A 13,648-nucleotide genomic window follows, 5' to 3' on the forward strand; every position below is an offset into this window, starting at 1 on the left:
GCGGTCTCAGTGTAATCGACTATTGGGAGATCTCTCCTTTCTCTATTGTGTACTAAATGAGTATTTCTATGATAATCAGGAGGAGCTAGGAAAACAGGTGGCAAAAGGAATCCGATGTAGCAGGTACCATCCCAATCTAGTGGCAAACGTATATATGCCGTCTGACCACATATGAAGTAGGAATGGCGGGAAGCTCTAAATGTAGACTTGCCTTGATCACTAAATTCTATTACAGTGGTGCATCTACTATGACCCATATGTATGGAACCATTCTTTCTTACACATAATTCACCTTTAACTGGAAATACTGACATGGCGGGCAAAATTGGAGTAGCTTCGGATTCGACATTCAGGATCATGAGATTAAGCGTAAAATTACCTAATCCATATACTTCATTTTCTAGATCAGTTCCTGTTCTTTTGGGAAGTCCCTCCTTGTTAGGGTGACAGACTTTGAGTAAAACTAAGTTCAAATTTCCCCATACCCAGTTATTCTGGTAAACCGCAGAATTTGAATCTAGGGAATTAATTAAACTAAACCATGCTCCACAGGATCCATTGTGTGTGAGCGGGTATGGAAAAAGAGGTAGGATTCCTTTATAGTTCTGATAGGAAGGGAGTCGGCCACATATCCAACAATTTGTAGCATTGCTAACCTGATGGGAATGATGTAACATACTAATAAACGTGTTATTGCGCAGCGCAAATCTATAAGACAACTCATGCGGAGGTAATTCACTAAAAGAATGTTCAGCAGTAACATTATAAACATGTCTAGAAATAGGATAATATATGTGCAAAAATATACTTGCAGTAATTATTAAAAGACTTAAGAAAAACAAAATTAATAACGTCACTGTGCAATGACTACGCAGTGATTTACAGTACGCATGTCGTTTCAGCTTTATCCTTCTGTTTCTTTCTCTACACAGGTCTAAGGAGTACATGTCAGAGACAAATTCGACCGATTCACCTTGGAGAGGACTTAAACAATCAAATTGCCTGACTTGTTAGACCTAAGTTTTAGTTTGTATTGTTCATGGCTATTCAGTTCAACCAAAGGAAGTTTTGAGTCAATCGGTGAAGACACGCAAGGTGTGTCGTTTACGTCTGACGGTAGTCCATGAAATTTCTTGATATGACTTGAATGTATCCAGCCTTTGCGACCTTCGATCTTCACGGCTGTCCTCGTCGTTAACAATACGAGTTGAGGCGACTTCCACCTAGGATCCAGTTGAGACTTCCGATCAAAGTTCCTCACTAGAACTAAATCCCCTGGAATTACGTCATGGGGTTTCACCTCGGTGTTGTCGGGAAAGGCTGCAGCTACCTGTGAACGACAAGATTGTAGTGCAGACATCAAGGAAGCCAAGTAATCTGTCAGCATATTACAGTCAATATCAGTTATTTTGCGTGGTATAGGCGTCCCCCACATATTTGGTGGTCTACCGAAGATCACCTCATAAGGGGATAGCCCTGTTCGAGAGTGTGCTACCATTCTCATGTAAAAGAGTGCAACGGGTAAGGCTACTACCCAGTCGACACCTTTCTCTCTGCATATTTTGGACAATCTAATTTTCAGGGTCTGATTATGTCTTTCCACGAGACCTGCTGCCTCGGGGTGTCGGACACAGTGAAATTTCCACTGATAGCCTAACAAAAGTGAAACGTGTTTCATTAATTCGGATGAGAACGGCTGGCCGTTATCTGAGTAGACAGCACGTGGTAAACCGTACCATGGGAAGAATTCTCGAACTAACTGTTTGGCAGTAGTCGGGGCAGTGTAATCTGAAACCGGGTATGCCTCTGTCCAACGGGAAAGAGCACAGACAACTACGAGAACATATTTGAATCCTCGACATCGTTCCATCTGGATATAATCCATCTGGAGGACTTCAAAAGGGTGATCAGGAGGCTGAAATCCACCCTGTTCTACGGGAATGCTTTTACCTGGGTTAAACTGACAACAGATCATACAGGTACGAACTTTTTGTTTAGCTGCTGCTCGTAAATGTTTGTTGAACCAAATGTGTTGAATGCTGTCTAGCATAGCTTTTTCTCCTAGATGTGCTGGACTATGTACAGTATTAATTATAACTTGGACCATTGAATCAGGAAGGAACCACACAGATTTTTCCTTCGTCATCCATCCTTGATCCGTTTGGATCCCTCCTAATTCAGTCCATTTCTTTATTTCGTCTGGTGTAGCATGTGTCTGTATGTCGATTACGTCAAGAGCGGGATCCTTAACCGTCATGCAATATGTTGGTGTCGGGACTATTGTCTTTGTCATGTCGGATGTTCGAGTTTGAGCAGTCTGTTTAGCTGTTCTGTCAGCTAGGTCATTGCCTTGAGAAATGATATCAGTAACTTTCGTATGAGCTTTACATTTCATAATTGATATTGCAGTGGGTAGATGTATTGCATCTAATAAGGCATGAATGAGGGGTCCGTGCTGAATGTGGGCCCCGTGAGAAGTTAAATAACCTCTCTCTCGCCACAGCACGCCGAAGTCATGTACAACTCCGAATGCATAACGTGAATCAGTGTATATGTTGACTTTTTTATTTGCGGCTTGAATGCAGGCTTGTGTCAGAGCGATGAGCTCTGCGGCTTGAGCTGACAAGGTATTTATGCAATTTGTTTCAACGATTTCAGTGTCTGTTGTGACTGCGTAGGCGGCCACTAGCTCTCCTGTACCTGTTCTCATACATGAACCATCTACATACAACGTCAGGTCTGGGTCTGACAATGGGACGTCTGTCAAAGCTTGTCTGGGTTTCGTCGTGATAGTGATAACTTCAATACAATCATGTGCAAGTGGGTCTGTTCCATTTATTGGTAACAGTGTGGCAGGATTCAATGTACTACAACGTCTGATTTCTATATGTGGCTGAAACAATGTTAATTCGTAACCAGTAAGTCGTGCTATAGTTAAGTGTTGTGTTTGTGTGCGGTTCAAGAGAACCTCTACTGCATGTGGTACTTGTACTGTCAATGGATGTCCTAATACTATGGCATCGCTTTGTCTGATTGCTAAAGCCGTTGCTGCCACTGATTTCAGGCACGCAGGCAAAGCCTGAGCTACGGGATCTAATGTACTAGAAAAATAAGCACATGGTTTGTGTGATCCTGCTTGTTCCTGTGTGAGTACTGACAAGGCAGTACCTTCGCGTTCTGTAACGAAGAGTGTAAACTGTTTATTGTAACATGGTGTTGCTAAAACAGGTGCTTGGCATAAGGCTTTCTTTAGGCTTTCAAAAGCTTGTGTATGTTCCTGAGTCCAAGGGAGAACAGTCGATGTGGCTGCCTCCTGTGTTGTCAATTGAATGAGTGGTTTTGCTAGAAATGCATACTGAGGGATCCACTGCCTACAGTATGAAGTGAGGCCTATGAAAGCCCGCACCTCCTTTTGTGTCTTGGGTACTGGCATATTAGCAATTAGCTGGATGCGATCTGGTGTAAGCTGCCTTCCCTCCTTGGACAGCGAGTGACCAAGGTAAACAACTCGCTGGACACAGAATTGCAGCTTAGAAGGGGACACCTTGTGCCCCTTTTCGGCCAAAAATTGTAAAACCGTCAGTGAGGCTTTTTCACATTCAGGTTCGCTTCTAGCGGTGATCAGCAGATCATCGACATATTGGAGCAGGGCAGTGTTGACTGGCATGTGGATACTGTCGAGTTCTCGTTTCAGTGCTTGGCTATAAATGCTGGGGCTTTCTGTAAATCCTTGAGGTGCGCGTGTGAATTTAAAGCTACGTCCATTTAAACTAAATCCGAACAAGTATTGGCTTTCCGGATCTATTGGGACGCTGAAGAAGGCATTCTTGAGATCAATTACAGTAAAGAATGTTGCTTCGGAATCAATGGCTGTCAGTAATGAAGAAATGTCTGGGACTACGGGGTATTGTGGTACTATGCATTTATTTAATTCGCGCAGATCAATAACCAATCGATATACTGGCGGGGCTGTAGGATCAGTTCGTTTAAGAATCGGAATTATCGGTGAATTACATACATTGGAGTCAGTTTCCACAACCACTCCTTGGGTAATAAGCTCGTCAATGATTTGTAGTAAAGCCACTACAGCATCTGGGGGTAACTTGTATTGTCGCATTCGTGGAAGTACCACTCCTGCCTTTAGTGTGACTCGATATGGTGTAATGTTCATGCAACCAACATCTGTAGGGCCTTGTGCCCATAAATGTGTCGGTAAAGTCTGTAATCGGTGATCCATGTCTCGGGACACGTAGTGCCCTTTGAAATCACGTAAAAACAATCTTACTCCTTCCGGAGAACAACATATTATAGCTCCTAGAGCTTTCAGAGTTTTTATACCTAACAAGTTTTCTGGACATGATTTAGTAAGCAATAAATCTGTAGTTCGTGTCAAGGGACGGATCGTAAGTGGAAGAGGCTGTGTTACTTCGTTAACGATGGGTTTTCCTGAAAAGCCAAGGGAAATATTCTGTGTGCCTGAGAGGGGTGCCCCTGGAACTTCACTACGTTTTATTGTTGTTCGACTTGCCCCTGTATCAAGTAAGAATTTTCTATCTTGACCTAACAGTTCACTGTGTACATAAGGTCCCTCTTGATCTACAGGGACCTCAATAAGGGGTAAGCCAACTTCCCTCTCTAGGCTGTTTCATGAGTATCGTTGATAATCAGGATAGTCATACTGTGCGGTCTGATACATCTGTCGGGTCGTTGTTTGTGTGGCAGCAATAGGCTGCGGTGGCGGAGCTGGCATAGACTGTGCATGCTGCGGTGTTCCTTGTTGATTCTGATCCTGTCTAAGTGGTCTTGGTCTTTCTTTTGTGTTACCTATGGCGATATTATGTTTTAAAACGGGACAATCGTGTACATAATGACCTGGCTGTTTGCAATAGTTGCACGTCCCTTTAACAGGGCCTGCTGAAACACTGGACTGTGTTATACCCTTCTTATGACCGTCAGCTGGAACTGTCTGGGAAACTAGCATTTTCATTTTTGTGTCTTTCATGCGTCTATGTTCATGTTCTTGTTCTTCTCTGATTCTATTGTGATGGTACTGTAGCATTTGTAACATTTGTGACGGAGTGTTACCTTGCCAGGTACTCTCGAACTTCAATACTCTATTCTTAACTTGGGGCAAGGCATTTTCAACTAACTTTGTCACAAACAGATGTGGATACGACTCGCTACTTGCTTTTATTCCACTATTTATACCAAAACATTTCTCAAATCGGGAATAGAAATCACTAGTGTCTTCATCTGATTTTTGTTTACAGGCTGAGATTGCACCCCAGTCTTCCTTTTTCGTAGTTAATAAACGTGGCAATACCTGTACTAGTAAACCTGGTAGTGCTTTGGTCTTGTCCCCGAGCCCTGAACCTGGACCTCGAGCTTTTTCTTCGTTTTCTAATGCTGTCCAATCTATCTTCTGGTCTCCCACCTCCCAATCCTTTTCCTTGAGTTTTTCGTAAATGCCCGCAGGCATTAATACCTTCAATATTGTCATAATGTCGGGGTAGGTATATTCTCCCATGAGTAACATATCTTTAATTTCACGGTGGAAACCCGCTGGGTCTTTGTCATGACTGGGTACCACTTTCTTCATTTCTAATAGTTCTATTTTGGATATGGGTATGTATACAAACACACGTTTAAACTCATTGTCATCACCCTTTATCGGGTGCACTTCTCGTAAGGGATTTTGTCTATCCATGTAATACGTCGTTCTTTCCTTGATGGGCAGTGAGACATGTTCAGGACATACAAAAAGAATGTACTGCCTTCTAGATTCTAGTATTTCTCTAATTAACTTAGTACCGGAACCTCTCCATTTATTCGTGAGTAATTCAGTCAATATATCTGGTAAGGGGCCAGGATCGGAGTGTTGGCTTTTATATAATATAAGGAGTTGTTGAATCATATAGATACCAGCTAAACGCTGTTCATCTGGGGCGAGGTTCAAAAACGTATGCGCTAGTGTATCATCACCATATTTTCCAGGACTATCAACCCAGTGTATGGCTGACCTGGCTAATTCTTGTTCGTCCATAGAATCGAGTATATGATAACCCCTTCGTTCTCGGAGTAATTTGTCTGCGGCTTGGAATGAATGTTCGGGGGACCTTATATTTATTATAGGAGTTTGGAATTTTCTGTTATTATCTGGACGTATCGGACATATCGGATCAGTAAAGCATCTGGTATTATTGCAAGATCTTCCTCTACCTACATAGGCCATGGTTTCTAACTGTCCTGTGGGCAGTTCTAATTCTTCCTCGTCCTCGGTTTGTTCAGGTTCGTCTACTGCTAATCTTTCCTCGTGTATTCGTTCTATTTCTTTGCGGATCTTTCGGCTCATAGCTACTATACATGATCGTTTATCGTGTCTCCCCTCTGAAATATTCTTACCCCATGTGGTAAGAATTTGCATTTCTTCCGGACTTACCCCTGGTTGATCTTGATTTCTGATCACACAGTTTATGAGGAAACGTAACAGTTCCCCCTGGATTTCCACTTTTTGGTACTCCATGGCTCTGTTAATACTCTCAGGGTCTCGCCCTGACTGAACAAAATGATATATATTTTCTAAATGTGCAGTCATTCCTGGTAGCTTCCCTAAGTATATTGCAGCTCGTCGGATACGTAACGATGCCAGCATCATTTCGTCCCCTTTTCCGGGCACAGGGTCATATCTACAATCTATTAGAAGTTCCTTGAGCGTGTTGGGAGTTACTAGTTTGGGTGTACGTTGGTGGGCTAATTCTTGAAAGGAAAGTTTATTTGTTCTGGGTGGCGTAGAAAAAATGCTTGATGCACCTCCGGTAGCACCACCTGGGGTGCTGGATGTGAAAAGATTCGTTGAACGGGATATGGCAACCATAGGTGTGGATGCAGATGTAGAAACAGATGTGCTTGCCGGAACTTGTGTCGGGGTTTGCTGTTGCAGAGGTACAGACGGAGGAGGGTCTTGGCGTTGAACCCCCTCGGCAGACGGTCTATGTGGCGCAGCATTAGCATACTCGGGAGCTGCGTCGTCTAAATAAGAGGAAAGAAAAACATCTTCTGCGGATCTGGGATGCCCTTTGGGATGTACTTTTATCGGAAACAATGGGGGTGGCAAGTCTTTTGGTATTTCCGGAGTAGCCTTAGGTAATCCTTCGGCCAGAAGAGGATACATACCATTCACAAGGGCATTTCTTTGTCTGTCTGTTTGTTCTGACTTTACTCGAGTACCTTCTTCAATTAATACACTTTCTCGAACTTTATTTGAATTCTCCTTACTTTTCTCTTCCTGTCTGAGCGCTTTTTCTGTGCGTCTATATGATTCTTTACGCCATAATTCAATGGCATCTTTCTGTGACTGTCTAGCTTTCCTTTTCAATAATTCTTCTTCTACTTTCACAATGCAATCTGCCTCCCAGGTCCCCGCTGCGGGCCATCTCTGACTTTCTGGTAATTCCTTGGTGTAGTCTACCCATAGATCAAGAAATAATATGGCGTCTAGGCCATGTTTATGATACATGAAGTACCCTGGAGTGTCCCTAGGAGGAATGGGAACAGCTTCTTCGAGTACCCCTTTTCTAGTTTTGATCTGTCTTAATTTCGAAAAGAGCGGCATATTGAGAACTGATCTGATACCTAATTTTGAACACGTTTAATACCATAAAACACAATAATGAACAGTCATTCACACCACAATATACAGAACATATTTAAAACATTTTAACATTTAACATTTAATGAATAAACAATGATGGTCATTTTAGGGAAACTAGTCACTAAGCATAATACTCGATACTAACTAGGTAAATCTGAATTATATACTAGACATACTTGATATACTGCTAAACAGTACAGATACACTGCTGAAACAGTGCAGACCGGATTTGTGTACCCAAACCCGTCTTGACCGGCACAACCTATGTGCACGTCAGAACGCCTCCCCGATAATGGTACTCACCGGGTAGCTCGGAACGGAAGGCCTCGGAACTGAACTGAACTTGAACCGGACTGGACTCGACTCGGAACTTCGGAAACTTCGGAAACTGGTGGGCCTCTGTATACCTCGGATCTTGCTCTCTCAGCTAGGCTCTGGTCGGGATACTTCGCACTTCTCAACGCCTCGTCTGGGTGTTGATCGCAGCCTCAGTTACCCCCGCTCGGCAGGAGGGAGATACAGGAAATCCTGTGGGTACGCGTTGTTGTCCGTCCAGCTGTGACAGGAGACCGGGCCTGCAACGCACCGCCAGCGCGTGAGATGAGAAAGTGTCCCTGTTCGGGCGCCATTTATGTGGTAAATAATTTAATTACCGGAACTTAATTTGATGCGGAAAATCTATAACAATAGCTCAGTAAAATAAGAGGCAGAATCCGTGGTATTAGAGGTTCGGAACGGGCTTTATTCCAAAATCAATTTAAATTGATGAGCTCCATATTCCATCACCACGAAGGTTCAGGAAGTGAAGACGTTACTTTATTGACAGGTAATCATTTTTATACAATAGGCATTACAGTGAAACAAATGGAGGAGGCGTAACAATTGATAGTAAAGATAAAACATACATGCGTAGCAAAAGTGGGTGTAACTGGGTGTAACTAGGGAACATCATCAGGTATGATGTCATAATAGGGTGGTTCCATGAAAGAATTTCGCAATGTCAGCAGAAATACTTGGCAGAAATGCGCACGCAGCAGCATGACGTGTGATTGACGTGCAACTAGGGGGTGAAGGGGACTTGACATTTAGCTCTACATGTGGCGACAGAAATCTGGAGGGTCAAGTCAACCTAATCCCAAATCATATCTAACATCCTATGTTTAAAGAACTGTGTTATCCAAAAGAGAAGTCTCTTAGAGTAGAATCTTATTCTATACTGACTATACTGACTATTAGTGCGTGTACAAGCGTCTAAGTGTCTATACTAGATGCGGGGGCAGAAATCTTCCATAGAACAGGGCTATGAATTACTTGCATAAAGACAGAGAAGCCGGGCCTTTTGCTCGGTAGCTGGAAGAATGTTTACTTAAATTACTAGACAGGAATGCATTGGGTAGGGAGCGGAGCAGATAATTTCGAAGGTGAAATACAGTTTTTGGCAGGCAACAGGCTGATGTCAGGCACCGTTAGCTGCGCAGAGAATGAGGACAAAGTTCATGGATACAGATGCGAGCTCAGACTGGAGCTTTCAGAGGCAGAAGGCAAGAAAAGGCTTGATGGCAGAATCAGGGCCTACTTGCCTGGACTGTAAAATGGCATAAGTGAACCATATAAAGCCGGTGGCCTTTCGTACTTAGGAATGGAATATCCGGCCCATTCATGGCGGATCTGAAAGAGGACATGTTGGCGGTGGACGCACATGTGTTTGCGTCTTCATAACTGGAACTGGAGGGAACATACATGTACTTATGATTTATACATGAAACCGTTGGGGTCCAAGATAGGGGACATAACTGATCATAAAAATCCATATTTCCACACAACAACGAGAATCTTTTTATTATCGGCTACAATTTCAGAAGTTAACCTTTAGTATTTCTTCCATTTCAGTTTTATAAATAGGTGGCTTTTTTTTGTGTCACTATTGCCTCTCCACATATTTGTTATCGCTACCTCTTTCATGTCTTTGCTACACCTCATTCCTACTTTAGCACTGGTGTAAACGCTTCAAATTATTATACCGTTGCTCTCTCATTCATACCTGCGCATGCACTTGAAAGTTACTTTACCAATAAAAGACACAAAGAGAGAAATAGAACAAAAGTGCTGGCTGGATTGGCAAACACACTTCATAAAACTGCATTTTCTTTTTTATTCTCCCCCGTGTTACATGCTTAACCTCCCCATGTGTAATTTCTCTTAACCTGCTGTCCCAGGAAGAGAATTTCATCTACAGGCTCTTTCTGTGTTTTTTTCCCTAGTCTGTCTTTCCCATTTCTTAGCTGTGTAACTGTTCCTTTACGCGCTCTATTTAAACGCCATCAATCTCATTTGAGCTCTTTGCTCCCGCTTCTGTTTTCTCCACCTCTCATACTGCCAGTTCTCTCTTTCTATGTGGTTGGTGGCTACTTTCCTGAGCTTCCGAAGCCACGTGGTTCCTGCCTCTTGTTGTCAGACTTGAATTGGAAAAGGAACCATATTAACAAGCCTTTACCACTCACACACGGCGGAAGTTTATACTTTAATTCAGTGAGCTAAGAAAAGCGTGTTGTGGGTCCCCTACGAGCCATGGTGCTTGCTTCATCATGATTTGGCACCAGTCATTAGCCGCAGCTCTGCTAATGAGCCACTGAGGTCAGTTTCAATATTTACTCAAAAACATAACCATGCAGCCCACCCCTCAACTGTGTATTTATCTTGCTTTTCTGCTGTTCGTGTGATTAGCTGGGAGGAGCTCACGGCGACATCCTCCCTATAAAAGTGTAGATGGATTACTCTCTAACTCTTTCTTGCTTCACATACAAATGGCTTGAAAGGTGCAGGGAAGATGCAGGTCTAATAGACAGAATAGAAGGTCTGTGCCAGGTGGGTTTCTCTGCATTGGTGTCCCATCACAGGTCCGCAAGTGTAATGTGTGATCTTTGACTCCTGGCATTTCACAAGCAGGCGGCCAGGAAACGGTTTCAGCCTATCAACCACTGAGGAGACGCAGCCTCTGAATGAGGAATGAGGAAGCAATGAATACATCCAGCCTATCACAGGAACAGCCCTGAGTGTTCCGAATTATAAATTCTCCATGTCACTATATGTCGTTGAGCCCAAGTAGCTCGCCGTGATCGTATAGTGGTTAGTATTCTGCGTTGTGGCCGCAGCAACCTCGGTTCGAATCCGAGTCACGGCATTGTGGTTGGCAATGTCACGGCAGTTGGGTGTTAATTTTACAGAATTAGCAAATGTACCAGTGGTTTTTGTAAAATGTCTATTAAAAACAGATCCTTTCAAATATTTAAACCATCTAACAACAAATGATTTAAACTCGCATGATTATAAGCTGTAGCTATAATGTATTTACTTACATAAATTATCGTTCTTGAACCTATTGGGGGTGGAGGGGGAGCGGAGCTCACCCCCCAGGTGCAGTTGAGTGACCTGTGTTGTGGCTCTCTAGAGGGAAGGCACAAATTTTGCTGTCACCCAGCCCAATCCAGACGTGTATTGGGGCCAGGTTTCAGGCAAATAGAGCAGTAAGTGCAGAGAAATGTTCACTCTCTAAAAGTGGCATTTCTAAAATAGTAAAGTTAAATCCAACCTCACCAGTAAGTAGGATTTTCAATAAATAAATAAAGCTACTCCTCTCCGATATGGAATTACCAAATAAAAAGTATAGGGGAATACACAGAGCTAACCTATGAGAGGGGTAGACCTCACAGTAGTGAAAAATGAAATAGACTGTTTGGTACTTACAGGACACGCGAACCACCAAAGTACATATCTTATTTTTTACTTACATAGCATCATGCACCTAGGACTACCTAGGGCCTACCTTAGGTGTAAATTATATGTAATAAAAGGGGAGTTTAAGGCTTGGCAAGTAGGCTGGGACTCCCCTGGGAGACCCCTGAGTCTATGCCCAGAACCATAACTCTGCCAGTCGAGTACTTACCTAAAAGCCGATAACTCACTTTTCTTCCATAGGCTAACATTGAGTGGTTTCACTTGGAAATTCTTCTAAGTGGTGTGGAGTTTTGGAACTTTAAAATATTCATCTAAAATCAGCCGAACAACGAATTCTGATTTACTCACCTGTTATCAGGAGAGACCTCAGTGCTGCATCTTGGAGCTCAGTACTGACCCTGAAAAGTAATTTTAACCGTACTTACCAGTAACTCGAATTTCCTTCCATGGGATATCATTGCCTGCTTTTTGCTGAAAATTTTCTAAGTGTCGATTTTTGAAACTTACAAATATTCTTTAAAAATCGTACCAACTGTGAAAACGTAATTGTTTACCTGTTTTAGATAGATGTTCCAGTACTGAGCCTAGGAGCCCAGCACTGGATTACAAAAGTAACGAGAACGTACTTTACCCGTAACTTGAATTTTCTTCCATAGGAAACCATTGACTGTTTTTCTGTGAAATTTCTTCAAAGTGTCGATTTTGCAAACATGTAAATATTCCTTAAAAATCGCCTGTATAACTTAAACGTAGTTTCTCAACTGCTTACAGGTGGTACAGTAGTGCTGGATCTAGGATCCAACACTGACCTAGAAAAAGTAACCATAACCCCACTTACCTGCTAAGTGAATTTCCTTCCATAGGATAACATTGGTAATTTGATCAGCAAAAGTTTCTAAGTGTCAACTTTTAAAATAGCAAAATATTGCTTAAAAATCACAACAGTAACTAAAACGAATTTACTCACTTGTTTCCAAGAACTGTCCCAGGACTGAATCTAGGATCCAGTCCTGGATTTAGAAAAGTAATCCTGAAAGTAATTAATTGCATATAACATAAAACCATGCAGCCCACCCCTCAACTGTGTATTTATCTTGCTTTTCTGCTGTTCGTGTGATTAGCTGGGAGGAGCTCACGGCGACATCCTCCCTATAAAAGTGTAGATGGATCACTCTCTAACTCTTTCTTGCTTCACATACAAATGGCTTGAAAGGTGCAGGGAAGATGCAGGTCTAATAGACAGAATAGAAGGTCTGTGCCAGGTGGGTTTCTCTGCATTGGTGTCCCATCACAGGTCCGCAAGTGTAATGTGTGATCTTTGACTCCTGGCATTTCACAAGCAGGCGGCCAGGAAACGGTTTCAGACTATCAACCACTGAGGAGACGCAGCCTCTGAATGAGGAATGAGGAAGCAATGAATACATCCAGCCTATCACAGGAACAGCCCTGAGTGTTCCGAATTATAAATTCTCCATGTCACTGTATGTCGTTGAGCCCAAGTAGCTCGCCGTGACCGTATAGTGGTTAGTACTCTGCGTTGTGGCCGCAGCAACCTCGGTTCGAATCCGAGTCACGGCATTGTGGTTGGCAATGTCATGGCAGTTGGGTGTTAATTTTACAGAATTAGCAAATGTACCATTGGTTTTTGTAAAATGTCTATTAAAAACAGATCCTTTCAAATATTTAAACCATCTAACAACAAATGATTTAAACTCGCATGATTATAAGCTGTAGCTATAATGTATTTACTTACATAAATTATCGTTCTTGAACCTATTGGGGGTGGAGTGGGGCGGCGCTCACCCCCCAGGTGCAGTTGAGTGACCTGTGTTGTGGCTCTCTAGAGGGAAGGCACAAATTTTGCTGTCACCCAGCCCAATCCAGACATGTATTGGGGCCAGGTTTCAGGCAAATAAAGCAGTAAGTGCAGAGAAAAGTTCACTCTCTAAAAGTGGCATTTCTAAAATAGTAAAGTTAAATCCAACCTCACCAGTAAGTAGGATTTTCAATAAATAAATAAAGCTACTCCTCTCCGATATGGAATTACCAAATAAAAAGTATAGGGGAATACACAGAGCTAACCTATGAGAGGGGTAGACCTCACAGTAGTGAAAAATGAAATAGACTGTTTGGTACTTAGAGGACACGCGAACCACCAAAGTACATATCTTATTTTTTACTTACATAGCATCATGCACCTAGGACTACCTAGGGCCTACCTTATGTGTAAATTATATGTAATAAAAGGGGAGTTTAAGGCTT

General features: G+C 42.6%; 1 non-coding gene across 1 annotated transcript; it reads left to right on the top strand.

The window, feature by feature from the left end:
- The first annotated feature begins 10,760 nt into the window (after positions 1-10,760).
- On the top strand, positions 10,761-10,832 carry TRNAH-GUG (transfer RNA histidin (anticodon GUG)). Its single transcript has one exon. It is a non-coding gene; the product is annotated as a tRNA-His (tRNA).
- The last annotated feature ends 2,816 nt before the right edge of the window (positions 10,833-13,648 follow it).

The sequence above is a fragment of the Triturus cristatus genome, chromosome 12, assembly GCF_964204655.1.
Source record: "Triturus cristatus chromosome 12, aTriCri1.1, whole genome shotgun sequence".
In the NCBI taxonomy this organism is placed as follows: domain Eukaryota; kingdom Metazoa; phylum Chordata; class Amphibia; order Caudata; family Salamandridae; genus Triturus; species Triturus cristatus.